Source organism: Toxotes jaculatrix, chromosome 19 (assembly GCF_017976425.1).
Source record: "Toxotes jaculatrix isolate fToxJac2 chromosome 19, fToxJac2.pri, whole genome shotgun sequence".
Taxonomy (NCBI): domain Eukaryota; kingdom Metazoa; phylum Chordata; class Actinopteri; family Toxotidae; genus Toxotes; species Toxotes jaculatrix.
In genome coordinates this window covers 17,703,225-17,731,162 of record NC_054412.1, presented here as the reverse complement: position 1 = coordinate 17,731,162, position 27,938 = coordinate 17,703,225, and the positions used below count along the sequence as shown (strand labels likewise).

General features: G+C 41.5%; 1 protein-coding gene across 3 annotated transcripts in view; it reads right to left on the bottom strand.

Annotated features, from left to right (window-relative positions):
- The window catches only part of disp1 (dispatched homolog 1 (Drosophila)), a 92,317-nt gene that overhangs the window by 48,909 nt on the left and 15,470 nt on the right, over positions 1–27,938 (bottom strand). Inside the window, exons 1-3 of one of the 3 annotated variants that reach the window (XM_041063984.1) lie at positions 25,045–25,105; positions 22,915–22,990; positions 1,895–1,972 (exon numbers count right to left, since the gene is read on the bottom strand). The gene's annotated coding sequence lies outside the window, so the exon portion shown is untranslated. Of the gene's footprint in view, positions 1–1,894; positions 1,973–22,914; positions 22,991–25,010; positions 25,106–27,938 lie in introns of those variants that run through there. The other 2 variants (XM_041063982.1, XM_041063981.1) reach the window with 2 other exon arrangements.

Genomic DNA, 27,938 nt, shown 5'->3' with positions numbered 1-27,938 from the left:
TCACTGTGACTCAGGAGCATTTTACACTGCATTGCACTACATTAATCATATTATACTATATATTTTATGCTATATATACTTTAGCTAATAACTTTACTTACATGCTGATATCAATATAATGGTTGGATCACATTAGTTTTAGCTTCATTACCAACTGCCTTAAATTACTTCCCTCATGGAACCACAACCATTCTATTCACGGTAATTTTGGTCTACTTAATTATGACAACAATTTCCTGCAGGAAACGATGATACTCAAAGGGAAGAACACATGCGGAGGAAAAGTCGATTTAAAATGTACTGAGAATACACAGAGCCAAAAACTGCCGAACACATGTCACCAGAAAGTTAAATAATTAAGATTCAGATCACTTTATGACCTGACAAAGTCAGCTCTGGAAGAAGGTCGGCGTTTACTTCCTCAAGGGCTCTACAAAGCTTTTTTTTTTTTTTTTGAGGACTATGAAATCTATTGAAAGGGAGAGTCCGAGCAGCTGCAGGCAGGAGGAGCTGGGCTGGGCAGAGCTGAAACCTCCAGTCCAGCAGAATCAACAACAGACGCTGTCCATGTTACAAAGCGGCCAGCTGCTTTTTTTCTAGCTGTTCTGCAAATTCACCCACGATGATACACACACACACACACAAAATGATCACACAATAATACGACAGGCACGCACATATTACAAAGTGAAACATACTTGTACACATGTTGCTAACTAACGCTAAACAGTGAAGCACCCATTTTATGCACAAGTGCACAAACAAATACACACACACACACACACGCCAGTCTGTGTTCCCTACATCTTAACATGACAAGGAAGCCAATGTAAAAGAATGAGGAGGGAGGACAGGCTGGCGTCCAAGACTCTGAACAGAGAGAGTTGCTGGCTGACTGACACAGCCCTGAAAGCCTTTCAGCAGGTCAGGGCAGAGCGAACCAGAAAGACAGACTGAGTGAGTGTGAGAGAGAAATGTGTCTGTCAGTGTGTGTGTGTGTGTGTGTGAGAGAGAGAGAGAGAGAGAGAGAGAGAGAGAGAGAGAGAGAGAGAGAGAGAGAGAGAGAGTCAACATGAATTGCTGGTGATTACCTGTGCATGCAAAACTGCTCTGCTGCCTGAGTTGAGATATAAACTTCAACATGAAGTCATGTGTTGGACAAAGTAACAGGACAGAGTTCACGCTGAACTGTTGATACTGTTTTTCTTGGTGGGGATAATTTGTGAACAGTCATACACCATCGCACACACTGCTGTAACCACAAATCATCCAACAGGCATGTTTGGAGAGGAGAATTACCTTTGGTTCACACATTTAAACAGGCAGAATTTCATTCAAACAATGCACAACACATCATCATTTAAAAAGTGGTTCACAGACGTGTGTTTTCCTACTTCTTCCAAGAATATGAATCCATCTCAAATGGCCTGTGAGGGCACGAGGGCACTGTGAGCTATGAGCCGTAGGTAAACACCTTTACCTTGCTCACTGACCCAGTTGTAGCGAGGTGAAGAACAAACATCCTCACCTTTTACTGGAGGCTTGTCTGGACTCGCTAGACAGAGGCACAGGGTGAAAAGAAAGACGACCAATAATAGGTGCTTTACTCTTTTATAGCGACTAACCCCCTTGTATTTTTTCTTTATTAGGCTGCTAGTGATTAAGGTAGACCGATTAAAGGATAGTGACTTTTCCATTCTGACGTGATCCTGCCGCTAGCGTGGCTCCTTAACATTCTCTTGCAACCAGAATCATTCCAGAGATGGAAATGTGTTTGTTATCTCATTAATAGTTCAATGATGATTTTGATCATCTTCATCTAATGTCCATGCTGTGTTATGATATGGGATGTACAAAATATTTAAACAGTGTATTGTCACAGTGTACACCTTACCTGTAGGATGACAATGGTCCGCGCTCTGCATCTATTCATGCGTTCAGACTCTTGAGATCCTCACAGAAACAGGTAAATCTGTGGACAAACACAATATTCACTGTTCTTTTTTTTTTTTTTCAGGATACATTAAGATCACTATTAAGACCACGACTGGGCAACATTTCTACCATGTGTGCCTCAAATAAGAAAAAGACTTAATGCTAATTTTCCAAGAAAATCCTTTGGAAACGAGAAGTTCAAAACGTTCCAGCTACACAGACTGGCTGGCAAAACATGGGATGGAAGTGGAATTGTTTTAATTGGCAGAGGATACAGCAGTAAGACTGGGAATGTGTTCACAAGCAGCTTCAAGGGACCTCAGAGCTTAGCGGCAGCAATGAACACATGCAAAAAAAAAAACAACAACAACAAAACAACAACACCAAAACCCAAATGCACATATTCACATAGGTCAAGGTGGCTGACTCCTTCTTCTCCAGTTTGTTTTGACTTTGCAACTTTTATTTTATTTATTTTGATCAGATTTAAAGTCATTTTAAACTGAAGATCATAAAACTTCGGTCTTCTGTGGACTGAGCGGGATGACAACCTGTTGCTGCCTGTAACATTACTCTGTGCAGCAACCAGAGGATCCTGGAAAGAAATAACTTTCTCTGGACTTTGCTCGATGCTATTTTAAAAGAATTGTCAAAACTTCAGGACATTTTTAATTCTTCAGTTTGAGTTGGAGCAGTTGGCATGGAAAAACTCAGCACTCCTTGCCTCAACGCTCCCAGATCGAGAGCAATGTGTGGAAAAACTGGCCAAGGAGCAATTTCCACTGCTGACCTCTGACACTGCAGCTCCAACTACGGGACGCTCAGCAGGCTCCTGGTCCACACCAGGCCCAAAGGAGCCTCGGTGGAAATGGGTCGGTGACAGAAACAAGTGAGGAGAACCAGAGGAAAGTCCTCCACCCACTACAATGTCATCCAGAGCTCAGGCTGGAAAACTGTTCCATGGTGCTGAGCCCAGACTTGTCCCTTGATCGCCATCATCCCGCTGCACCCACCCACCATCGTTTGCTTCCACGGTGGTGATCGGTGACTTCACCATTTGGGGCCTGTCGTTCCCTTTCCATGGGACCTCTGCAGCTGTCCACTTTTCACCACTCTTAAAAAAAAAAACTGGAAAGGACCTAACAATCTCAGGACGCCTCTCAGCTTACAAAAGGAGCATAGAAAACCTTTCTTTTCAGTCACCATAAATGCATGGTGGAAAACTGTGATTAATTCAAGATCCCTTTTATAGATAACTTTGATCTCCTCTGGGGCGGCCCTGCGTTCTTTAAGCATGATGAACTGCACCCCAACCACAGGGACTCTCAGATTCACGCCCACAATACAGAACAATGTATCTCACCATGATTTCTTACCTCACCCAGTTATAAAAGGGTCAAACATGACTAACCTGTCATGTTCAATAGCAGAATGATCAGGAACTAACATGGCTTTTTACAATATAAAGGCGTTATCAAACAGGTCCTTCTCTATCAATGATTTGATTTAAAAAACATGTCGTATTGGCTGTGTCTCCTGATGACACCAGGCAAACTCTCTTTTTCACTTTTAGATATAAATGTCTGGATGTCACAGAACTGTTTGCCACTCAGTCGGGACAAAACAGAAATAATGTTGGTTCAAAGGTTCAGAGAGAGAAACTGGACTCCAAACTAAATACACTGGGACTCACCCTGAGCCAAGAAGCAAGAAACCTTGGAGAGACTCGACTTAAATTTCAAAGATCTTGTATGGCGTCTCACAAAAGCAGCAAAAACACTGAGGCCAGTTCACACTTTTCTAACTAGCAGGCTAGACGACTGTAACACTCTCCTGTCAGGTCTGCTGAAGAATACAATAAATCCATAGTTCTGCAGCACGAGTGCTGAATAAGACTCTGCTTTTGCATTGGTTTTCAAATTCTTTTATTAGTCTATAAGGTACTCCACAGTCTTAGACAAGATGATCTATCAGAAATGCTTTTCATTTGTGACCCAGGAAAGGCCCCTCAGATCTGCTGGTTCTTCTCTTTTAGCTGTTCAAAAGCACAGAATAAAACCCCTCGATGACGCTGCTTTCAGCCGTTACGCTCCTGAATCAGCTGAATCAGCCTTCCACAGGATCTGAATGAAGCTGAAAATATTGATATTTTTAAACACAGACAGAAATCCCCTCTGTTTAACAAGGGTTTTATAAAAGTTTTTAAATTTACTGTTTTAGTTTAATCTATTTATTTTGTGCGGTGCACTGGTAAACACCTCTGCACTCAACTTGTGTGAAAGGTGCTGCATAAATAAAGTTCGACTGATTGATAAACCTGCAAGTCCTTTGCTCTACCCGCCTATTTAAACACAATGACCCTCCAGATGAGAGGTCACGCCACTGCTGGGTCCCCTTGGCCTGTTAATAAGGTCTGAGGTGGTCACTTAATGATGAAGATTACACACACTGACAGAACACCGTCCAGTCACACATACTAGAGGCTACAGGCAGTGATTTGAAGAAGAGATAGGAAGGTGGAAAGACTGGGAGACTATATCCCCCTGCCCCTGACGCCAGCCCAGGAGAGAACAGGTAGCCTAATAACAAGGTTCTGATATGTCCTTGAGTATGTCTAATGGCCCTGCAGAACAGGAGGCCATTCAGACCCAACATATGGTCCACATCACCAATTACCAAGGTGTGTGTCGATAGGGAGAAGATGAAGAGAGTGGCAGCCACAGAGGGAGTTTAAATATGGACAGATGAGGAGAGGAGGGACTTTTAGCCATTTAGGGTAACAACCTCAGGTCAAAGGGACGTATTTAACCCAGCTCAATGGCTCAAAGTGCCTCCCCAGCCTCTCTGTCTCAAACAGTGGAAGTGTCGACAACTAAATTTCTCAAATTAAAAAAACAAAAAACAAAAAAAAAAAAATTTAAAGAATTTACACATAGACAATATGCTATTGAGAACAGCCCTAGGAGAAACAGCAGCTCAAATCCACACTATTTTCACTTCTTGGCACACACAAGATAAGCATGTAAAGCAAGCCTGTACTAAAATGACTTTTTAATCAAGAACATGTTCCCTGTTTTGTTTTTTTTCTCCAGATATGACTTTATGTTCCATGCATATCGAGTGTTTTCTATGTGTCCCATGTGGTCTGTATTAACAGAAATGGGAAGGAATGTTATCAATTTTTGACAAGAAAATAAATCAGGTTTTACAGCACTGACACAGACACTGAGATACACGCAAACAACAGAGATGACCCTTAACTTAACTTCTTCTTCAGTTGTTGCGTGGGTTTTACTTTAAAAGGTTTCCTTCAGAAAAGAAAACATCAATGTGTTGACTAGAGTACATGAGATAAAATGGTGCCTGTAGTGGAGGATAGGAAAAAAGCATGACCCTTTGAGTTTTGAAGATGAGGATGGGGCAGGGTGAAGATATATATATATATATATATAAAAGAAGAAATAATTAAATCAATTAACATTTGACTGATAAGTTCAGGATAACGTAAAGGTGCTATTATAGATTCTTTTCTTTGTTATTTTCCGTCCATCTTCTTCAGTGTTGCTAACTACAAACATGTGACAATAGTGCATTGCTGTGGAGAAGCCAAGGCCTCCATGCTGATTTAGTCCCAGGAAGACCCAGGCTTACCCTAATTAACTGGCATACAACCATCTCGCAGACAATTCCCATCTACCCCAGGTCAGTGGTAGGCCCCGGCCACACATGCATGCACCAATTAATCCAATGGCTCGAGTCACAGTCTGCTCTCATTTCCAAAAGAGTCACTCAAATACTGGGGATTCAAGTCCAGGAATCTCCCTCCCTGTGCCAAACTCCCTTCAAAACTTCAAAATTGAAGGCAGAGACACGAAGCATTAGCAATAGCGCTATTCCAGGGAAGGGGCTAACTCAAGTCACTGTTTTCACAAGCAGAGGGTTAGGCTAAAAGGAACTACTCCCCAAATTCCTACCTTTCCACGATTCTGAAAACGTTCCCTTTGAGCCTGTGAAGACACAAACAATCTGTTGATTCAGTGGCAGAATCCTTTCCCCTAAGCCACTATTTGCTTTAGCGGCGATGACACAAGGGGAGGAATTTGAGCAATGTCTGTGTAACATAGACTCATTTCCTCTGAGTGAGAGCCATCTCCAGACAGACATCACTGAAGTCTGGTTTATTCCTGCACCTCTGGCTCCAGGTTAGCAAGTGTCCTGCAGACATGTTATATACTGACATCTCTATGTCAAAGGGCATAAACACATACATATTCAGCCAGACTAACTATTCAGTCATTCATTCATTCAGCTATTCATAACCAGTAGCAAACATGTAATGACATGAAGCATTCATACATGAAAACACTTTCATAAAACCATATTTTCCAGTGACCTCATCAGACTCAACAAGAATGAAAGGCCCTCACTCATCGCTCATAGGTTTTGTCTGAATAATGAGTGACACCCAATCATTAGCTATGAAGACGATACATTGGTCTGATTTGTTCTGCAGGAAGACACCAACTACCTCTGAGCACACTGTAATCCCTCCTCTTTTAGCATTGTCAAAGATTATTTTGAGTTGTACTTCGAAGAAATGACTAACTGCCTATAGGATTCCAAAGGGCTTACTGTCTCATTCTGTACAAATGGAAGCCTCTTCCAACTGTGAGGGATCAAAGCTGCCTCGTAACTGCACCACTTTCAAGTAGAAAATGAAAAGCGTGAAAAGCCAGAGCACGCTCTCTCTCTGGGATCAACACAAACGCAAGCAGCCTTGAGAAAACTTTGCTTGTTCAGTAGGGGATCAATGCCAACAATTATCGTGGCTCTTTGCCATTCACACTCATTCCCCCTTTTCTCCCTGGCCCTCCTTGATATTTTCCACTGGTGGGTCAGTGATATGTTGTGAATTTACATGCTAGTAAAATGCTACATGTAGTTTAAAGAGCACTGAAGGACGCCCTTTTTCTCGAGTACTCCAAAGTCAAGGAAAAGAGAAATGGAACAGGCTGTGCAAGCAGATTAGCAATCTCTGCACTTCATGGACGCCCGCCAAGAAGCATCTACCCTGCTCCTCTCTCCACTTGTGTCTTTTTTCAGCTGTTCGATTTCATGCCAGATATGTAAAGCACACAGGAGCTGAGACAGGGCAAGTCGATTTTTAAAAGCCAAAAAAAAAAAATTAAGCCTGTATCAGGTGACATATGGATATCAACATGGGAGATCTCCAGTGATGAAAGCAGTGGCGTAGGGAGAGAGCATGGAAAGGCAACAGCAAGACCAAAACAGGCTATGGTAATGTGGACTAAACAAATGAAATGATCACAGGATGAAGGAGTTTGGGGTTAAAAGGGATGAATGAACTTAAAAGTAAAGTCAGCCCACAGAGTTAATCCAATCACAAACTATACAAGCTGCCTGACTGAACCTACCCTTACAGAGTTTTAGAATAGTTTGACCAAAGTGCAAACAGAGATTAATACCCACATCCGAAAGCAAGAACACATCCACCCACACACCTGGATCACTGCCTCTAGTGCTTCTTAAACACTGTAAACAGATAAAGAGAAGAGCAGGTTAGTAGAAGCAGGGTTTCAGAGATCACAAAGGAGCTGGTTCTTTGGAAACTGGGCGGTACTGAGCCTCAAAGAAAGGTCAACAAGACAGTGGCTTGACGCCTTAGTCACAAGGAAATGTGTCATCTGATATTATCAATAAATTAATCATTAACATGCAACGATTTTCAAAGTTAAGCCTAAATCACCTTACCTAAATCAATTTTCAGACAGCCGTACCTTCTCAAAGATCACACAGAATCTGTTGGGAGCACAGTGCCCTGACACTCACAGAGAGAATCAGTCAAGGAGATCTGTCTTTCGTTTGTATTTCTGATTTTTCCACTGAAATGACAAATGGGCGTCAGAGCAGGCCGGAGCACACAAGACGGCAGCCTTGCAGCTGTTCCTGTGTGCCTTACACCGTCACTGTTTGTGTTCCCAGGAGAGGTGGACAAAGCGCTTCCAGGTCGCCCACTAACCTGCCTTCTCATTACCAAAGGTCACCATGCTGGAACACAACGCTGACCTCTCATGCCAAAGGTTACTTGGAGAAGAGGAGGATGGGGAGGGGGAGGAGGGGAGGGGCAGATTAGGTGGAAAGAGAGGAGCGGGGAAGATGAGCAAGAGCTAACACTAAGAACAATCCTCCTGTGTCACCCCTCACTTTCATTTAACCTCGTCATCCATCTTGGGGCTAATTCTTCATGGATTTACACTGTTGCGCTGCAAATTATCCTAACTTTCTTGAGGGATTTTTTGTGGACAAAACCATCAAATAATCAGATTTAAATTCTGGAAGTAAGGCCCCTTTAAGGCTCTCATGTGAGGGTTTTCTTCTATCACTCCCTCCTATTTCCAGGTTAAGTGTTTGGCATTTGGCATAGGCTGGGGTGAATGCCTATAGATGGCATTGCTCTTAGATCACAGCGAGCTCATTAGCTCTGGCCCGCTGTTGCATTCACTCAAACCAGACCAAAGACGTGATCGGGTGGAAATTCAAAGAGGGCCAGAGGAGGGAGGGGGGAACAGATATGTTTCCTTGGATAAGGCAGAGCTTAATAATGACTTCCTGTATTTAGCCTTGAAAACAAAACAGAGAGGCACCATGGATGATGGTGCGAACACAAGTGATATCCAAGAGGACACAATGTAATCCATCGCTATGGTTACATACAGTAGACACAGGGATGAAGGGGTTGGGTTAATGTTGGGGGTTACAACATCTGGATCTCATAGCACATGCCTCTGGTGTTTCTGACAGTCTTCCTCTCAACTGAGCAAGAACCCCCTCTTGGTCCATCCACGCTGCTCCCTCCCCCTCGTTTTCTTCTTCCTCCTTCCCTTTCCTCCATTCTCCATCCTTTACTCCTCTCCTTCAGGGCCATGTGAAAACTCCCAATTACCAGAAACACGAGAACGGCTAACAACTGAACATGAACTTGGAATATGTAAAACACAGAAGCCCTTAACAAGAGCCATGCTGACATGTGATTGAATGCGTCAGCAGGTCGTAAAAGGCCCCCCTCAAGATCAATGTAATTATGAAAGCTTTACGTGTAGGACTTTCCGGACTGGGCAGTGATCAGCGACAGGAGGAGGAGGAGGGTGCTGCCAGCATTATGTTCCACCAACAGAGACCCCTTTTAACCCAACAAGTGGAGAACAAGCGAGGTCTTCCAGCTGCCTTCCATCAGCAGCTATAATAGACGACGGAAAAGAAAGACAGGACGAAAGAAAAGAGGTTTGTAACACCTGCAGCGGGGTGCCAAAAAACATTCCTTGGTCCTCCAGCCTCTTGGTGATGCACTCTATAAATCCTTGTGATTAGCTACAGTAGCGGGCCTAAGTGCCACTTAAATCAAACCCCAGAGGGGAAGTTGTTGTGACCTCCAAGCTTTGGAAATGTAATTTAGGCCCAAGTGATTATTACAAAAACAAAGCTAGTTCTGTTTCTCTAATAAGAGAGGATGGAGAAGGAAGGGTGTGATGGAAGTGAATCAGATGGATAAGTGAGTGTGACAGCAGGTTAGCAACAATAAGCCATTATTTGAAAGGATTCATGAGACTTAGGAGAAATAACTCCCTGTTATTAAGTAAACTATTAAGTAAACTTCATCTCATGGTAGTTCCATTATGCTTTAGTATTCTGGGAAGACTACACACCAAAACAAGACACAGATGTGTATACAGGAGCTAAGCCAATGTTTTCATATAGCTGACGTAAAAACTGTAGAGTTTGTGGTGTCTGCTTATGGTCTGAAATCAAAATTTGCACCTTTCCATTTATCATGTTTTCAAAGCACCCCCCCTCCCCGCCCACTGGACAGCATCTCCAAAAAAGTGACAGCAGAGATGGGAAGGGGGGGGTTCACGCTGTAAATCACACTCAAACCACGTCACTGAAAAATCCACCGATCCATGAAATGCTGGGGTAATCACGACATTAACCTGAACCACAATCAGTCTCTAAATGAGAATGTGATTGACCCCAGAGACAAAAACTCCACAAATCACAATTACGTCCACCAAACGAAGACACAGGCCTGACTGAAGCACATGGTCTCCAGAGGTCTATAAACCTGCTGTGCTTACGCTAACAGAAGGGATGGCACAGCTCAGGTCAAAGCTGCCATAGTATTGTTGACAGCTGACAGAGGCCAGACTCAAGTGTACTCTGGGACTTGTAAGAGTGCACCCAGTATTTCTACATACAATCTGTCAGCAGGATTATACTCCAACATCAGTAACAAAATACTATGACTTCTAGACTCCTGTAAAAAAATATTCAATTATTAACTCATTATGTGTGTATTTATGTATAAAGAAAGATTAAACCTCAACCATTCATCTCAAACACACACAGAGACAAAGCTGATAAAACAGAAAATTTGTGTTTACATCCAATAACGCCAAGGAAAGACACACAAGGACATCAACAAACACTAAGCAGTGAAATACTCTTCAGTTGGCCTTGACAGCTGAGGACATCCTGTGAGGGGGCTCTCGTCTGCACTGGCAGCCAGGAATGATCAAGAGTAGAGTCCTACAGGGTGACGTAAGACTTGGACATCCTTGCCAAGAGTTGTGTGCATTCATCTGTACATGTATGGGCTCTGATGCTTTCAGAGGAGGAGTTCTCTGGCTTCAAGCCCCATGTCCTCATAGGCCTTGGAGTCTAAAGAAGCCAGATTGTTTTAAAGAAGACTGCTTTCATTAACATGAAACTGATAATGTGCAACTATGCTACACGTCCCATTAGTAAGAGGCATTAAACACTAGTCTCATTTAAGTGTTTCCCTGTGATTTTTTTTATTTAAAAATATGTTTTGTTACTGTCTAAATTCAAGTGGCACAGCAAAACAGGGAAACCGATCCACACCCATTTCATTAAAAATTGATATGTGTTTTGTGTAAAAACTCCAGCACACAGGAAATTACACATTTTATGTTTGCAGTAAAGCCAGTTTCTTTGGAATAAATGGGAGAAGTAAAGCCTACAGGAAAAACAGTAATGGCCGTAGTGTTCGACTGCCAAGTAATCACTGGGAAGTGCACTGCAAAAATTACGCTGCAGCTCTTGCTGCCAAATAGTGTAATTTCAAAATAAATAAATAAATAAATAGTTTAAAAAAGTAAATAAAATCTGTATTGATAACATACATCTACTATGTCTGCAATGACCTTAGTTTCACAATATTTTTTTTAAGGATATCCTCAGTTATATTCAACAAAAAAAACATAAAAGTCTCCCAGATAATGTAACTTTGCAATAAGTTTAACCATAAAACTTCATTTCTGCAAAATGGTGACTTCTCTGTGGGATCAAATTAGGGTCAAAAAGATTTTGAGCTTGTGCAGTAATGTTCACAAATAATTCCATAGTCTGTAGTTGTAAATCAACCTCTATAAACCCTTAAAATCCACCTCTGACTGTGTGACTAAAGTCTGTGGACAAGTGATATCACTGGTGAGGTTACACAAAGACACTGTGAAAAAAGAAGCGCTGTTATGAACATCTGTGTACAGACACAGAGCAGAAAACGGTGTGTTAAAACTCCACGCTCAAAGTTCCCACACTGTGTGTGACCCTGAAGTTACAAGTAAGAACTCTGAACCTTTGAGTTTTACACACAACCAAAAATAACCGGTGGATTAATCAATGATTAAAATCGTTGTCAGTTAATATCAACTTTAAACTAAGGGATGGAAAGAAAATCATTTGGCGAAGTGGAAACAATAATGTGGTGTAATAAAAAGGTGCTGCTCAGTGGTGCTTGGATTTCAGGCCTGTGTTAAAAACAGCTCTGTACATCCTGCCTCTACCCAACACAATCATGCAGCGTGGACCACAGAGACCATGTAGTGGGGACTGAGGAGTTGCCAACACCCAAGTGAGTGCCATTAGTAAATATACCGGCATGCTGAAGCCAGGCTGACAGTTCTGCCAGAATCCTCAGCTGCCCACAGCCGCTAACCAGGGACTGGCCAGGGTCACAGTCAGCCACTCAAAGCTCTGCTCTGCTCATAGAGCTGCTGCGTCCACCCAGAATCCAAAACAAAACACGCATTACAGAAACTACTAAAAACAGAGCGCTTTGAAGTACTGTTTCCCCCATGGGTTCCTATTCAATCTACTCCACCCCACTGCTCCAAAGGACACTGCCAAGAAAATGCAAGCCAAATGTTGCTGTGGTTCATTTACATGTATGGGTGTGCGTGTACATCCATGACTGTGTGCGTATGGCTGTATGTACCATATGCAATTGTTTGCATGCAGGTGTGTCCATATAACTGGCACGCAGCGGAGGGAGCATGCTTTTTATCAACTTTAATCAACATTGCAGAGAGGAAAAGCTGCTCGCTGAGAAAGAAAAATAACTGGTTCCTCAGTAGCAGGTTAAAACAGCAAAGCATAAATCTAAAACAGATATGAACCTTTATGTTAGCAAAACTTTAAACAATTAAATCATGATTTGCCCAATGAAATTCTACGAAAATAATGTCAGGGAAAAAAAAAATCAGTTGTTTGCAGAGGAAACAAAAAAGGAAAACAGTACAGCGCGAGATGAAGATAAGAAGGTTGATGAGAAGGACACAGAAAGGACGAGAGCGATAGAAAGGATAAAGAGAAAAAGGAGGGAAGAGACTGAGGCAGAGACAGATGAAGAGATAAAGAGAGGGAGGGAGACGTGTTAAATCACTCTACTTAGAAGATCTTCAACCAGTGAAACAAAAGAAATGCTTTGGACTGACCCTCTGCCCCTGCCCTCCTCCTCCTCTCCTCCATCCACTTCTCCATCACGCCATCTGTATCTATCCATCCACCTTTGTATTGTGACCCAAACAACAGGCCCTCCAGGGTCAGTGGCTTGGGCCCAGGCCAAGATTGCTCTCTTTCTCCTTCCCTCCCTCCACCCCTCCCTGGGAGTACCTTCCCACCCTTACAAACCCCTCTCTGGTTTGTGTCAGTCTAATGAGCAGACTCTCGACCGTTGTACGGCGAGAGAGCAGATGGAACTCTGGGACGATTTACAGCACACAGAGAGAGAAAATGAGGGAGGGAAGAGGGCAGTTCAATTGCAAAGGGGAGTACAAAATGCACTCTCAAAATGTTCTTCTGGCCGGCGAACCCAAAATATGTCTTATATTTGCACATTTTTCCAATTTATCTCTTATTGAATTAAGGTCTCAGACTCCTGGACGCCTTTCAGGAGAATATAGCAGAGGAAGAAGAGAAAGACAGAGTGAGCGAGAGATACACGTGTCAGAAGGAGGACTAAATCTGTGCTACTCGAAGCAGCTTCACTGTGAGGATGAGGGGTCATATATAATGACGATGATGATGATGGTGTTAGGAGCAAAGCCTGCTCTGAAGATGCAGTTGCTCCGAGACCCCATTAAATCTTCATGCTTCATGATACAATAACTTCCTAACAAAGCTGTAACTCAGGCAAAAAGGAAAGGGTTTACTCATTTTGTACTTTCTTTCCATGAGGTAACAATCAACAATGGTTCAAACTTATATTTATAATTACGTTCTGACCTCAGTGTCACAGCTGATACACAGGGAGGGGGGGGGGGGGCAGGGGGCCTCCCCAGGTGATGGGTTCATTAAATCAACAGGGGCAGATTTAGTCATTTGGGGGCTGTACAGGCAAACACAGGCCTCGTTTCAACCTTTCTCTAATTAATAATATTGGTCTTAATAGCAATACAATATGAGACTGTTCATAAGTACTCTGATTTTTTTTTAAAGCCAAACGAATATTAAAATCATTTCCTGCATCACTTATAATACTGACAGTAACACATGTAAACATATAACATAAAGACTTTTACTCATAGTGGAGTATCTCTATATTTACTGCTTGATTATTTGATTACTTCTTGTATTACATCAGCACGTTGCTGATCATTTTCCTGAGGTCTCAGTGCTCCCATCATCTGGCAAGTGAGTCGATGTGGCACATTCATATTTTAAACAATATAAATATTATTAATTATAAACTAAGTGCTTTGAATAAAATGTACCAGTTAGGACAGACATCTAAACATAATAATAAATCTATAGCTGTTGAGGGCCCCTTTTAATGGGGGACACCAGGCAGTTGCCTACCTTGCCTAATGATAAAGTGTGCCCCTGAAAATCCTTATTCCTGGAGAAGTAGCCCAGGAAGAATGAGGTGCCGTTCTCTTTATTACGTGTCATGAATTCCAATAATTTTCCAGTTCAAGTCGTGCCATGGAACAGCCATCAAGACAACAGCAGGCCACTAAAGCAAAGCGAGTTCATGGCAAACCACTTGTTGAATGCACCAATGTTCTGATGAAAGCAGCCAGAGGAGGAAAACAGTTTGCTCTGTAGGGGTTAGGATAAGCCAGTTCTCCATCTGTGATCATTAAGATCCAGTTTTCCATCCACGCTGCCTCTCAGCTCCGTCACAGGGCACATTCTCAGGTATTATGGGTCTCTGCAGTGTCCGCATTTGGGAGCAGCCAGATTTAACTAAGGGGCTCAAAGCAAAAGGTTCAGTCAAATAATGCAGACATTGTGTGAGGTGACTCAGCAGTGACAAAAGTTTCACAGAGAAAGTTGGGCAATGACATTTTCTGAATAGAAAGACTGTCACAAGAATAAAAACGTCTAAGTATCAGTTCTGCATTTTTCCTAAACACAATGTCACGGTGCAGCAGAAAGGGCACAGGGGAGTGTCTGATCTTTTAAAGGGCTCATATTATGCTGATTTTGAAACATTTCTTTCCTTCAGTATTTGCCAGTATGGGTGGTAACACAGGATGTGATATACATTCGTCACATATGCTCCTTATTCCTTTACCTCCAGCAGTTTAATATTTTGGGGATTTGCCCTGAGCACTGAGTGGGCAGACTGGCACAGTCACACAGCAGTAATGACTGAGCTGTACCCTGCACCTATTGCTGAGTCAGCTGGCAGGATCCGTATTTGTCCATCAACATAATCACAGTCTGACCCCCAGGACACAGTCAACTAAATTCTCAATGCAGCCAGTAAAACACGTCATCATCTGATTTCAGAGAAGAGAAAATTCACAGTTTTCCCCTCTTCCTTGTTTCTTTGCACACATCTTGCACCACTTGAACTGTGGGAAAGAGCTCTCGAGGTTATTGATTTGTATGTTGTTTCTAGTTTGTCCACTGTTTTACGGGTGAGGTAAAACTGCACAAGATCCAACAGGAAATGACTTTCTTTATCAAGAAAATCTAAAAAGACACAACAAAAGAAGATGTGTTTATAAAAAAATAGTTAAATGTTTTTACTTTGATTCTTCTTTTTTTTTTTTGGAAGAAATCAGGGTTACGTTAAGTGACTGAGGCAAAGTCTGCTGGAAATCAAAGGCTATGTGTTGAGAGGTCCTGAGGCTCAGTGGAGAGTTACATATTCCATATGTCCAGCATTACTCAACATTGGCTCAAGGCAGTTCCTATGGGGGCGAGCCCTTTCAGCCCTTCAACACTAATGGGCTGACAGAAAGCAAGACTTCAGAGCACCTTTGCTACATCCTCTGTGTGGTGTGAGAAACAGGAAGGTGGTGGGAGTCACAGTGAGAGACAGACACGGAAAGAAATGAGGAGACAAGAAAAAAACGGAGCAGAGATGGGGACAGATTCAGCAGTGCTGAGAAGTGACGCCTCTGTTCCTTTGTTCCCTTATTACACATGACATCATCATATCTAAAGCACAAACGCTGATTGTTTTTCATGATGTCGTTGTTTATGGCGTCCCTCTATACCAATATTTGGTTTTCTCCATTTGCTAATCCGAGCTGAAGGTGACACCGTCTATCTACGCTACCTGGAAAAGCTGTTCATTATCTATCCGCCCCTTTTAATCAGATCGCAGACGGTCAATGCCAAACATGACTGACGATGATGTTACATCCAGCTGAGATGGTTGAGAGAGGAAGTGATAAAGAGAACGCCCCCTATAAAGTAAATTGAGGTGGCTGTGTCTGTGTAATCATACAGCTTTACCTCTGCCTTACAATGACACATCATGACATGACTCACATGTTCACAGTCTAACCTTAAAAATGTGTGATGCAGAATGCAACTTAAAGCCATCTTTCCTAATCCTTTAATATAACATAAACAGTTAAATGTGGTCCATTCACCATGCACCTTCCCTAGAGACATACCGATAAACCAATAACAACAAACAGTACATAGTGTCTTGGATGTCTTTCCCGCCCCCTTTTTATTTGGCAATGAAGTGGAATGAATGAGAGCACAGAGGAGCTGGTCCCTAAAAACAATTCAGCATCAGTAATATGCAACTGGTTTGGATTTGCCAAAACCAACACAGTTATTTGCAAAGATAAGGCTTGCATGTCGGATGGAGGCATGACAAACCTTTTTTTTAACCACATCAAAAGAAAGTACCCCAAAGAGAGTGAGGAGATCCCACATGAGGGCATCAGCTACAACCGCACAGCCAGAGGGTACAAAGCCTAAACAACTCTAACTGAAGAAAGGCACTCTGTATGACAGGACAAGCAAGTTCAGGACAGAGGTAACTCAGTGTTTCCCATACACAGATGTGTTTGAGGTGGCTGAGCACAATATCAACACTGACCACCAAATATTGATTTTCTTTTCTTTTCTTTTCTTTTTTTTTTTTTAGACGGGTAAAATCTTATTTCATTGTTGAGTTACACACAGCATATTAATTCACTCAGCCCCTCCTGGCCTCTCTCTCTCAAACACAAAACACAACAGACAACTGACCCGTCTGCGAACAGAGGGTCAAGAAGCGATAGCTGTAGCTAATCAAGAAACAGAGAAAAGAAGAGGAGTAGAGGAGGACAGCAACCAGTATGCCAATGTACAAGAAGCAGTTAGGGCAGAAGCAACATGTGAGGTTGACAGCGCACACAGAAACAGAGCTGTATATACTGCTGAGTTATTTGTCACAAAGTACATGGCAATGAAACCACACACTGCAGGGACCTTGCACTACACCTCAATTTAAAATAACACCCTAAGAGTAACAGCACAGGATTCAACACTCACTCAGCTCCATATCTCGTGATAGCAGCATCAGCCCTCTATGTTGCCTCAACAAGCTTCCCTATGTATTAAAACCATAAGCTCAGTTTTGCATACAGGCCTCAGTGAGGGAGCAGAAGGTTGGTCCGGGGGTAAGTGAGCCCCTGACTGGGAGCCGTATGAGCCAAACGTGATTCGACAAGGCCCAGGGCTCCGGGGTCAGGCCGCAGTGAGGAACATGTGTCTCTGGGAGGGAAGGCCTCATTGCTCCCTCAGCCAGTCAACATTCTCCAGTTTGTGCAACAAATCCTAATGAGGCTGCTCTCTGTAGGGGGAACCAGGCCCCTGTCTGTGGGGATTTGTCTGCAGAGCTAAACAACCAAGGAAAGATGCAGTGAAGCAACCCACTCGCTTACACTCTCAGTCTCTGTCTCACACACACACACAAACCAAGACCGGTGAGCTGAGGGAAGCCAAACTGTGTTCTGCAGGCCAATGCAAAGGATTCAAATGTGTGAGGGGAGCTGCCTGGAGCAGGTCAGGAAAGCACAGGTAGACTCAAAATCTCAATGTAAGGTAGTAAGTCCACATTTTTGTCTCAAATCCAGTGTTGAGATTTATGTTCAGCTCATAAAACTATTGGATTTTATTGCTGTGATCAGAAATAGGCTCAACAATGTAAGAAAAAGAAAATCTGTCTAAGTTCGGCGATCATTCAGGACATAATCAGGTAGGACTGGAATATAATTCATCTTTGACTAATATGTAACACATAAATGTCAAAACCACATTTGAAAAGTTTCCATTTGGGGTTAATATTCCTACACACTCAATACAGACCAATAAAACCTACAGAGAAGAGACAGCAGGTCGATGTTCAAAGACATTCCCATGTTTCTGATCTGTGTTTGGGGTCAGTCCACCTGAACCACATTAATTCCTTTTCCCTCTCTGTGCCTCTTCCTTTTCCTTAGGAAAACTGTAAAGGTAATGCCTTGTAGCAAAGCGAAGTTTAAAAGTTTAAAAGACTCCCATATATTACAATGATACACTCTGACAACTCTATTGACCGTAGTCCTCTTTTTTTTTTCCAGAGGGGTGTAGAATAAAATAGTGGCACTAATACGCAACACCTGTTCCCTTTCGGCATCCGTCACTATATCAAATATACAAACAGTGACAGCTGTGGTGCAGGCAGTGATATGGCAAAGCTCTGGGCCTGGGTGATGCAAAAGCCAGGGGTTGTTTCTCAGAGCACTTCTTCCCCCACACAGGGCCCTCGCCAGGTCAGATAGCTGAAAGCAGAGTACAGTGGCCAGAGCCTGTAATAGGTCACATATGCTTTTTGAGGAGTACCAGGCGCTATCAATTTCTTTAATCTAAAGCCGAGAAACCAAAAGGAAAAGGGCCCATCGGGCAGCCTGCTTTCAGTTACGAGGTCCTTAAATACACCGAGATAGGAGCTGATGTGATGGATGGTCTGTGAGATGTCACAATGGGATCCATCCCTCGGGTCCTCCTGAGGCTCAAGTTTGCCTGGAGGGATCATCCACATGCCACACTGAGTATTTGCCTGTGTACCGCTTCATAGTTGAGTGGTATTTAAAATATCTATAAGATAATCCTTAGTGATTTACAAAAGGTTGTGTGGGGAAGCAATACCCAAAAACACGTTTGGTTTAAGGATAAATGAGGACTGGAAAAGACAGAAAGAACAACAAGAGACTTGTGGCTGATCAAGGGCTTAAATCTTCTGTTAGGAGAAATAAAAACTAAAGGGTGTGGCAGCTGGAGCCCGCGTGCTGAATTTCCCCTAAACTTCCACTAATTTACACAGCATGCGTGTGCGAGCGTGTGTGTGTGTGTGATGAGGAAGCTGGCAGATAAATCTAGCACCAGGAGTCAAAACAATTTTAGAAAGTCATCTGGTGATTCAGACACTGAGTTTGGAATAAAAACATCTATTTTCAGCTCACAGAGGATGTGAAACTCACTTGTACGCCACATTTATTTTCAATTAGTCGTTCCTTTATTCGTCCTCCGTACACACTGGGTTTTAAGGCAAATGTGTCATGCGAAGGGAACATGAGTAAAAGATTTCAATAAGACCAGATCTTGCTCACTTCCTTCTGCATTTACTGTTTTCAGCATCTCCATCAAACTCTGGCTGTTTATCCTTCACTCACTAACTGGAGGATTTAATTCAAAACAGGACAAGCTGCACTGAATTTGATCTGCAATGCCATAAAATTCTGAGTTATGATATCTTATTCCTCGTGAAATTAAATTACAGCATAGCGGCCATTACGCTAGATGTATTATATTGTAACTTAAATCATTTACAGGTTAAATTTTTATGTAAACTAAACAGAATTTTTGTGTGACGTCTAAAATTACAGTCATATATATATATATATACACATATACATATACATATACATATACATATACATATACATATACATATACACACACAGCTGTGAGATGCTTTATTAAATTGATCAAATCATTTTAAATCATAGCTCTCCAATCTTCACGCTTGCCCTTACCCAAGTGAAGCGGTTACAGGCCTTGGCGTCATATTCAATCTTCACTCGTCACTTGAATCCCACATCAGGTCTACTGTCAGGATAGCTTTTCACCATCTCTGCATCATAGCCAGAATCCGCCCATTTATCTCTTTAACTGCTCGCATCTCATCCAGATTTGATTTCTGTACTTTCCTTTTCTCTGGCCAACCCCAATCATCCATCAATAGCCTGTAACCTGTCCAGAACACTGCTGCAGGAATCCCAACCAGAGCCAGAAAATTTGAATGCTCCAATCCTGGTCTCTCCATTGGCAGCACATACATATATTCACATATATATATATATACACACACACATATATATATATATATTATTCACCCCGACTTATAAAGCACAAACACCTGATGATCTTGCATTGTACCATGTACACCAGAATGCCAGTTACATTCTTGTGGTTCTGCCAGTTTATCCACTGCCAGAATTCACAAAAGAACAGAAGAGCATTTTCACTTCACGGTCCCTTCATGTGGAACAGTGTTCCCACTCATTCCCACTCACTTATAACAGCTTCATGTGCAAATCTCAATGCAATTATATAACTGCAAATATGGACTTGGACACCAAACTGGTCGGACAGTCTATTTCCTACAAAGTGAATCTTCTCACAGACTAGTTAGACCATTCTCCCAGGCCAGGACGAAAACTTTGAAATCTGAGTCCTGAGTTGGGTTTCATCCTTACTGAAAGCAAAATATTTACCTCAGACTGGTCTAAGTCTGTGACCCTGACAGGCCTGATAGTGAAAGGCTTTGTCTCCTCAGAGCTGGGAGAACATCCCTCTCTCTCACACTGAGTCTGCCCAGCCAGCTTGTCAGCACCAGAAGACACAAATCCATACCGTGTAGCAGTTTGAAGTCTCTACAAAGACAGACAGAGATTAGGCAAGGCTGGTGCCATGGTCCACAAGATCCACCAGTGTCTCCATCCTTCAGCTCAACATCAAAGAACAGAGTGCAACAGTTTGAATTATGGACAGCAAGTGTGCAACCATGCCTTCAGTGGCAACCAGCTCCCGGCCCGATTAACCTCTGTGCCACCCCGAGGAGTGAAAGCAGAGAATCCAGCTCGTAGTAAGGCTAGATAAATTACAACACCAACAACTGCACATCAGGATCCGGACATAGGGTCGCTCGGGTCATGCAGCCATTTGACAGCTCAATATCTCAAAAAGTAACTCCAGTTTCAGGCAATGTACAGTGAAAGCTACAGTAGGTTTCAGCTCTGCCAAGCATTTGTATTACTATTATTTCATATTAAAACTGAGCCAGATGTGTTTTACAGTATTGTTCCACCTGTCCCACAACTCATTCTCTCTGTCTTCCTTATACAATCATAATTAAAGCAGTAATTTAAATAGACTGCCCAGGTTTCTTAAAAAGACAGTCACATGACTTATAAGGCTCACACCTTTTTCATCTATGAGGCTGATGATATCAATATCTAATGTCCAATGAGTACAAATGCAGACGCAGATAGTTCAAGCTTTTCAAACAGGTCTACCATTTATCACTTCTTTTTCCCACAAACAAAAAAAAAAAAAATTTTCCGCTCTGTTCGTGCATTACCTCAGTTTCCTTTACAGCCACTGCCCAGGGAACGTTTCTCTCGACAAATGCCAGCAGTTACAATCAGGAAAGATTACTTCATATTATCGGCAGATGGACAAAAGACGATTCAGACCAGACTATTATAGCACAGATTACACGTGGGATTCATTCAGAGGCAACACAGATGAATACTGGTGTCGTCAGCAGAAAGTAAAGAGAGCAAAGGAGAACAAAGAAACACTGATAACACAACATAACATGCTGATGCAGAAAATAGCTATTTTGTTAACTGCTACTTTTCCCAAAGAGGATGTATTCTATTGATGGCAGCAGATTCTGCCTGCAGGTCTAATCCACAACAGCAAATGGAGGCATCATAAAGGTTTCCAACATCAAAAAGAATTTTAAAAAACTCAGGATTTTGGTTTTAGCGTAGTTTTTGCCGAATGGTGACACAAAGATAACATTAAGACTGATTTAGAAACAGAATGACTGGCTCACAAAAGAACATATCTATGGGAAAACTTGTCCAGATGGAGACAGGCCAAAAATGAGATGGCAAGCAGCTGCTAAAGCCAGCTGTCCTGGCCAGTTGTTCATAAGAGCTGGGAGGCCAGGATGGAGGGATTCAGAGACATTTAGGAAGGGGGGGGGGGGGGTAGATATAACAAGCAGATAGAGACGGTGAGGCTTGACAGGGAGGGAGGGAAGTGGAAAGACCAAAGAGATTTGAATTAAGAGAAAATGTATGTGCTCAGTCGGGCACAATCAAAGCAGATGATTCTAGAGAGGGATACGTTTATCTGTAGGAATCAGCAAGCCAGACTTGGCTCTGGTCTAGATTGCAGTTGCCTTTTTAAATAGCAGAACAGTATAGTGAACAAATGACTGGTCTGAGAATAAACTCCAGTTCTTTACTATCATTTTTAAAAAATCAGTTTTACATAAATAAATGTTGACACAGCCATTGGTATCTACGTAATAACACTTTCATGGCTAAAAGACCAAATGAGGTTATTGATCTGATGTATTATTTAATTAACGGATTGATATCTCAGCTGTGCTAACAAGGGAGCTGTATTAAACATAACATCAAATCTTGCACAATGCCATGCCTCCAGGTAGTCCACAGGGGGAATAAGGATATAATTTAGATATTAAATGAAATACAACTAAGAAAAGTCACACACAAATTTACCAGAATTTGGTTGATAACTTGTGTTAATGAGGGCAATAGGAAACCAGCACTGAGCTGGCAAGTACTGTTTACATGCCAATGCAGAATGTTTACTAAGCATCCAACACAAAATCACCACAGGACGTCTCACAGGAAAGCCCCTGGACAGTGTGGACTACTGGGCTGATGTTGGGGAATAGAAAGCATAAGAGTGCCCCCTGGTGGCTTCTCCTGAGGCATGCAAGCAACTTCAAGATGATACAGAAATATCATAGTTAGAAAAAAAACAGCTGTAAATGCATGCAATGGTTTGGCACTAGCTAAAAAAAAAAACAGCAGTAAAACACACATAGCACAAGTTCAAGTGTCAAGTTTAAATACATGCAAGCTAACCATGGTGCTTCCAGTATACGGACAAAACATGTTTGTGTGTAATTTATCAATGTACGCTGCTCCAATGCTTACAATCGATTCTGGAAAATGATGTGTGAAGCATGCGTGTGTGTGTTTTGAATGTGGCACTTATTAATTTGTGGTGTGGGTGTGAGACTGGGAACTGTTTGCTCCAGATACTTACTGGAAATTCTTCAGATGAGTTTCCTTGTGTTTCTAACAGCAACGCAATGATCACACCTGGCAGCCTCCAGGAAAGTCTGATAAGAGAAAAGCATTAAGAAATCTCTGAAAGACATTGCGCAAAAAAATTCCCAACACAGTCTATATATCTCTCACCAAAGTGTGGAGAGCCAGGAACTTTTTATTAAATGTGGTTTTATCAAAGGCCCACATTAAACAAAGAAGCTAAACATTTGTGGACTTGACCTAAAGATACCTTTCAGAATTAAAACATAATTATTAGGCTTTCTAAGACTTATCTAAAACAATCCAAATACAAAGAGACTTCTGAAACCGAAGACTGGGGTTACTTGTACTGATGGAATATCCACACGTTGGGTGATACATTGTTACACTTGCCTCTTTATTAAGGAAACTGTGGGAGATTGGAAGAGGTACTGTGATACTGGTTAACAACAAAAATTACTAACCTTAGCCTAAATAACAAATTTAAAAAACCTCTGAAACTCTTCTTAACAGAAAGACAACAGTGTCACTGCTTTAGCACTAATGCAATGTTGTTCTTAAAGCTAAATACTTTCCCCCAGTTCAACCCACTGACCCTGTGCTCTTTGCCTTTCATTTCCCACCTTCTCTTTCTAAACACTTCGTTGGCTCGAGAGCTGCTGGTCACGTTTATATGATGCTGAGAAGCTATGAGCAGAGAATTAGTTTGCTAATACTCATGAGAGAAACACTTTCACAACAAACTAATGACACTAAGCTCAAAGTCCAGATGCATGAGGAATTTAAGATCGTTTTACATTATTCCATAAATATGTCATTGCTCCTCTTTTAGCAAAAAGAAAATCTGAAGCTAATTTCATTGATACTACCATTGCACTTGAACAGTAAAGGTCACAGAATTTCTAACCACTTGTTTCATATCATTTTCAAACAGGTCACTCTTCAGATCCCAAATACTTTTTTTCAATATATGCAATATAACATCTATAGAAGGCCTGGAATGTCTACATGTTATATACAATATCTGCTGGAGGCTTTGACATCAAAAACCATAACAGTATAATATTATTTCAGTATTTGGCTGATGGTAAATGTGAGTGTTTGGAGGTGAGCAGGACATTTAACTTAAGATTATAGGATTTTTGTAAACTATAGGTGTTATAAATAAATAGAGAACAGAGAGTCAAAGTAGTCATTTCCTTTCACAGACCTAGAAGACAGTGATATATCATAAACAAACAGTATGGGTTAAAGTAAGCTTGTTGGGAACTGAGAAGCTAAGGTGTTGGACAGATAATTGGCTCAGTAAGATGGAGATGACTGACACTTCCCTGCAAACACAACTCCTACTCCCCCAAGCAGGTGTGCAAATAAATGATTTGAGCGACTTGTCTTTAAAACTGAGAGCCGGACAGCACATCACAGGAATGTTCTGCACCATAACTGTTTCGACATTTCTGAATGGAAGACAGGACACAACTGTCCTGATGAAGTCTGCCATAAGATGCTAAAACGTTTTAACAAACTAACAATGGAGAAGTGATACACTAGTAAATATTGCACGATTCATTCATACGAGTTAACGCAGCCACGGCTAAAGAAAAAAACAACCACAGAGTCGCATGTGTGTTAAATTCAGTTGCTACTTTGAGTTTTTGGTGTTAGTTTTATGTTGGAAGATGTGCTTTAGTCCATTAACAGCAAGAAACGGCGTTATCATTATAGCTTCGGCCTCATGTCAAATCACAGCTGACCCTATCTATTTCTAAGCTAGCGTTAACCTTTAATACCAAAGCATATGTTTGTCTGAAATACGATGCTACCAGACACGCTGTCTTATCCTTGCAGACTGCTCCAAACTCTGGATATTTAGCTCCATTTTATCACCCAAAACAAACCGACGCTGCTGTTTGCTCTCACCAAGCTAGCTAAGTTCATGTTAGCTGACTGGCGCTGCTAGCCAGCTAACCTCCTTGACCAAAACAGCTGGCTAAACAATAGCGCTTGCTCACTTGTTTCTTTTGCAACCAAGCCGCACACTCACATGAGCACCCAGCCGGTACGAAAGTACAACACACGATGAGCACTTACAGCCAAAAATAAAAGTATTCCCGGTCCCCCTTACTATAGTTTTTGCCGGATGCTGTAGACTCCACTACACAAACATCAAACCATGTTGAGTGGGCAGCTGCGCACTGAGTTCTTGTTTGCACTCGAGAGCCATTAGAAGGTTTCTGGAAAAATGTAGGAAACTTGTAAGGGCACTAGGAGGGGACAGTGTACCCTGGGCTGTCATCTCCTGGTAGCAAAGTATTTTTTTTATATCATTCTAGTAGTTTTTATCGCGTTTATATGAGTACCCCTTCTGTTCTCTTGGTTTTTAAAAAGGTGCCTGAATAAATAATTGTTAGGAAAAAGACAGCTGTTACTGATGCTAGATGACAGCAAATCGGGCAAATTTCAATTACAAATAATATTCCAGAAATAATATTTTTAGTTTGCCTCCTAAGTCTTCCATAACAGTCATGGCAGCAATGCGCTTCTTGACAAGAGCATTTTGCAACCATCAGTAAATGAGCAGAATGAATGGGATGAGATGGAAGACAAAAATAACAGCTGAAACAGGGAGGGAACTGGCAAAATAAAATAAAAAATAAAAAGCTGTCGGAGAAATTACAAACCTTTAAAATGGTTTGTAGTTTGCCTCTGCTGTTCAAAAGTGTATTACATGATAGTACATCAGGGTTATGGCTCATAAAAACCTGTCCTTTTTATAGCCTGAGCAGTCTGCTTTGGCTTAAACAGGATTAGATTTACTCCAACAACTGTTGTGGTTACAGATCATCATCTTGGACACAATAGTTTTACTGAACATAAAAGAAGAGAGATATATATTATATGATAAATAGTTGTCCACTGCCTAAGACGCATGTATAGTTGTACACTCCACGAGTCCAAGGTCAAAAGACACTATGACACAAAAATGTTTGCATAGATGAAACCTCATAAAAGCTTGAGATTCAACTCAAGTTCAATAAATGAACATTCCTGAAAATTTGTAAGTGACATTTACTCCTGTTTTCCCAAATTTCCCCCCAAAAATCACTTCAAATGAGAAAAAGAAATGAAAAGCACAAAAAAGCACAACAAGTTATCATTGTGAGCATTTGGAGAAATGGAGAAAAAAATTGGTTATTATCTAGAGTTGAAAAAAATCTTCCCTCTTTATGGACAAAAAAACTATTTGTTTCAGGAGTTTAACAGCTGGGATTGCAGTGAAGAAACCAATTCAGCTGCACTGTAGAAAGAACATTTTAAAAAATCCCCACAAATATCATTTTAGTGCACTTACAGAAACTCAGCAGGCCTTTAACCTCGTTTCTGCCCCACATCTACACTGACTTAAGTGGGTTCAACTGTTGAAATCCATAAAAGATAACTCTAATGTGTATCTATCAGATCAGGCCACACAGACAGACAAAACAAGACATATTGGCAAATACAGACCGATTCATTTATTCTCCTCGGATTATTTTTTGACAACTGTTGTCACATGGGGGCAGTATGACTACTAGGCTGTGCAGCAAATTGCACAGATTGTGCATAGCCGCATTCACACTTCATTTACAAAATCCATGGAGCTCCATTCTAAGTGAAAGCTATAGTGTATCTCATATAGCAGACTCTAAATATGGCCTCATAAGCACCTTATATGAGCACTGAGTCCATTATGCATTATGCATTACTGTTAGGTCACAGATGCCTGCTCTCACAGCATTAATATTAATCATATTGTACTGTGCAATACAAATGTTTTAAAATGCATCTGACTACTTAACACCTCCACCGTGGCAGATCAGAGCTGAATGTCTTGTTCAAAAGCTCTTTGTCTGTCGTTAAAGGAGAGCAGAGCACTTGTCACTCACTTTGCCCTGCTCTCATTTTCCCAGCATGACCTCTGGATCAAACTACGAATCAGAAAATTATCATCCACAGAATTTTACCTGACACAAAAACTTTCCCCGCTGCATACAAGCTCAAAGCATTTGTAAGCAATTATTGTCCAAACAGTGAGTTATGAATAGTTTAAGAATAAAACAGTATAGCTTAGCAATAAAGAAAAGGCAACAACATAGTGTCACCAAACTTGTTTTTCTGTAGTGTACAGAGAATGATAATAATTGCAACAACTCCGCAGAGGCAAAGCAGGTGCAGGCTGAAATGAAGCAGAGCAAACAGCACAGCAAAAAAATATATTAATGGTTAACTTAAATGGGCTGTGTTTTTCAGTTGAAATGTCTAATTGATGCGCATGCTAAGTTAGCCACCTGGATCCATTTCCTCCCCAGAATTAAGCCTCTTTTAATTTCTCCTTATTGCTGACCTTCTTCCTCCTAAACCAGCTGAGTAAACAGCTTGGTCCAGCACATCTGAAACATTAAGAACTAAAAATATGTAAATAGGCCTATACTTTGGAACTGTTTGTAACTTAGGTGGGTCTGGTTTTGGAGATGATGCCATGTATGATTGCTTACACCTTGGAGATTATTCAGCTCCAGAAGTGATCTGGTGCCCTGTGGTAGTCATCCACTCTACCCAGCTGGCAGTTGTTAATATCCATAACTGTCTTTTTTCACTATCTTTCATTAACAATCTTAATACACGTGTTTTGTGTAGTTAATAATACTGTGATTAATGAGGCTGGTTTCTTACATCTTGGAGAGTCTGGGTCATCATTAAAGTGTAGCCCCAGTTTGTTTTCAGCAAAGCTGCCGAATGTGATATGCTCCAAATCCTTCAGTTGATTACTGCACCATCAATTTTATTAGTAATTTTAGTCCAGTAAAAAAAATAATAAATGCACGTTACCTTGTTTTTCAATTGAGCAACAACTTTAATTCCAAACTACAATCAAATTTCTGAACAGATCAGTCAGAACCTGAAAAACTGTATTAACTGTAATGTTGTTACCATGTAATCTGTTAGTTATACCTGTCAGTAGGTGTTGGTGAGTGGCCT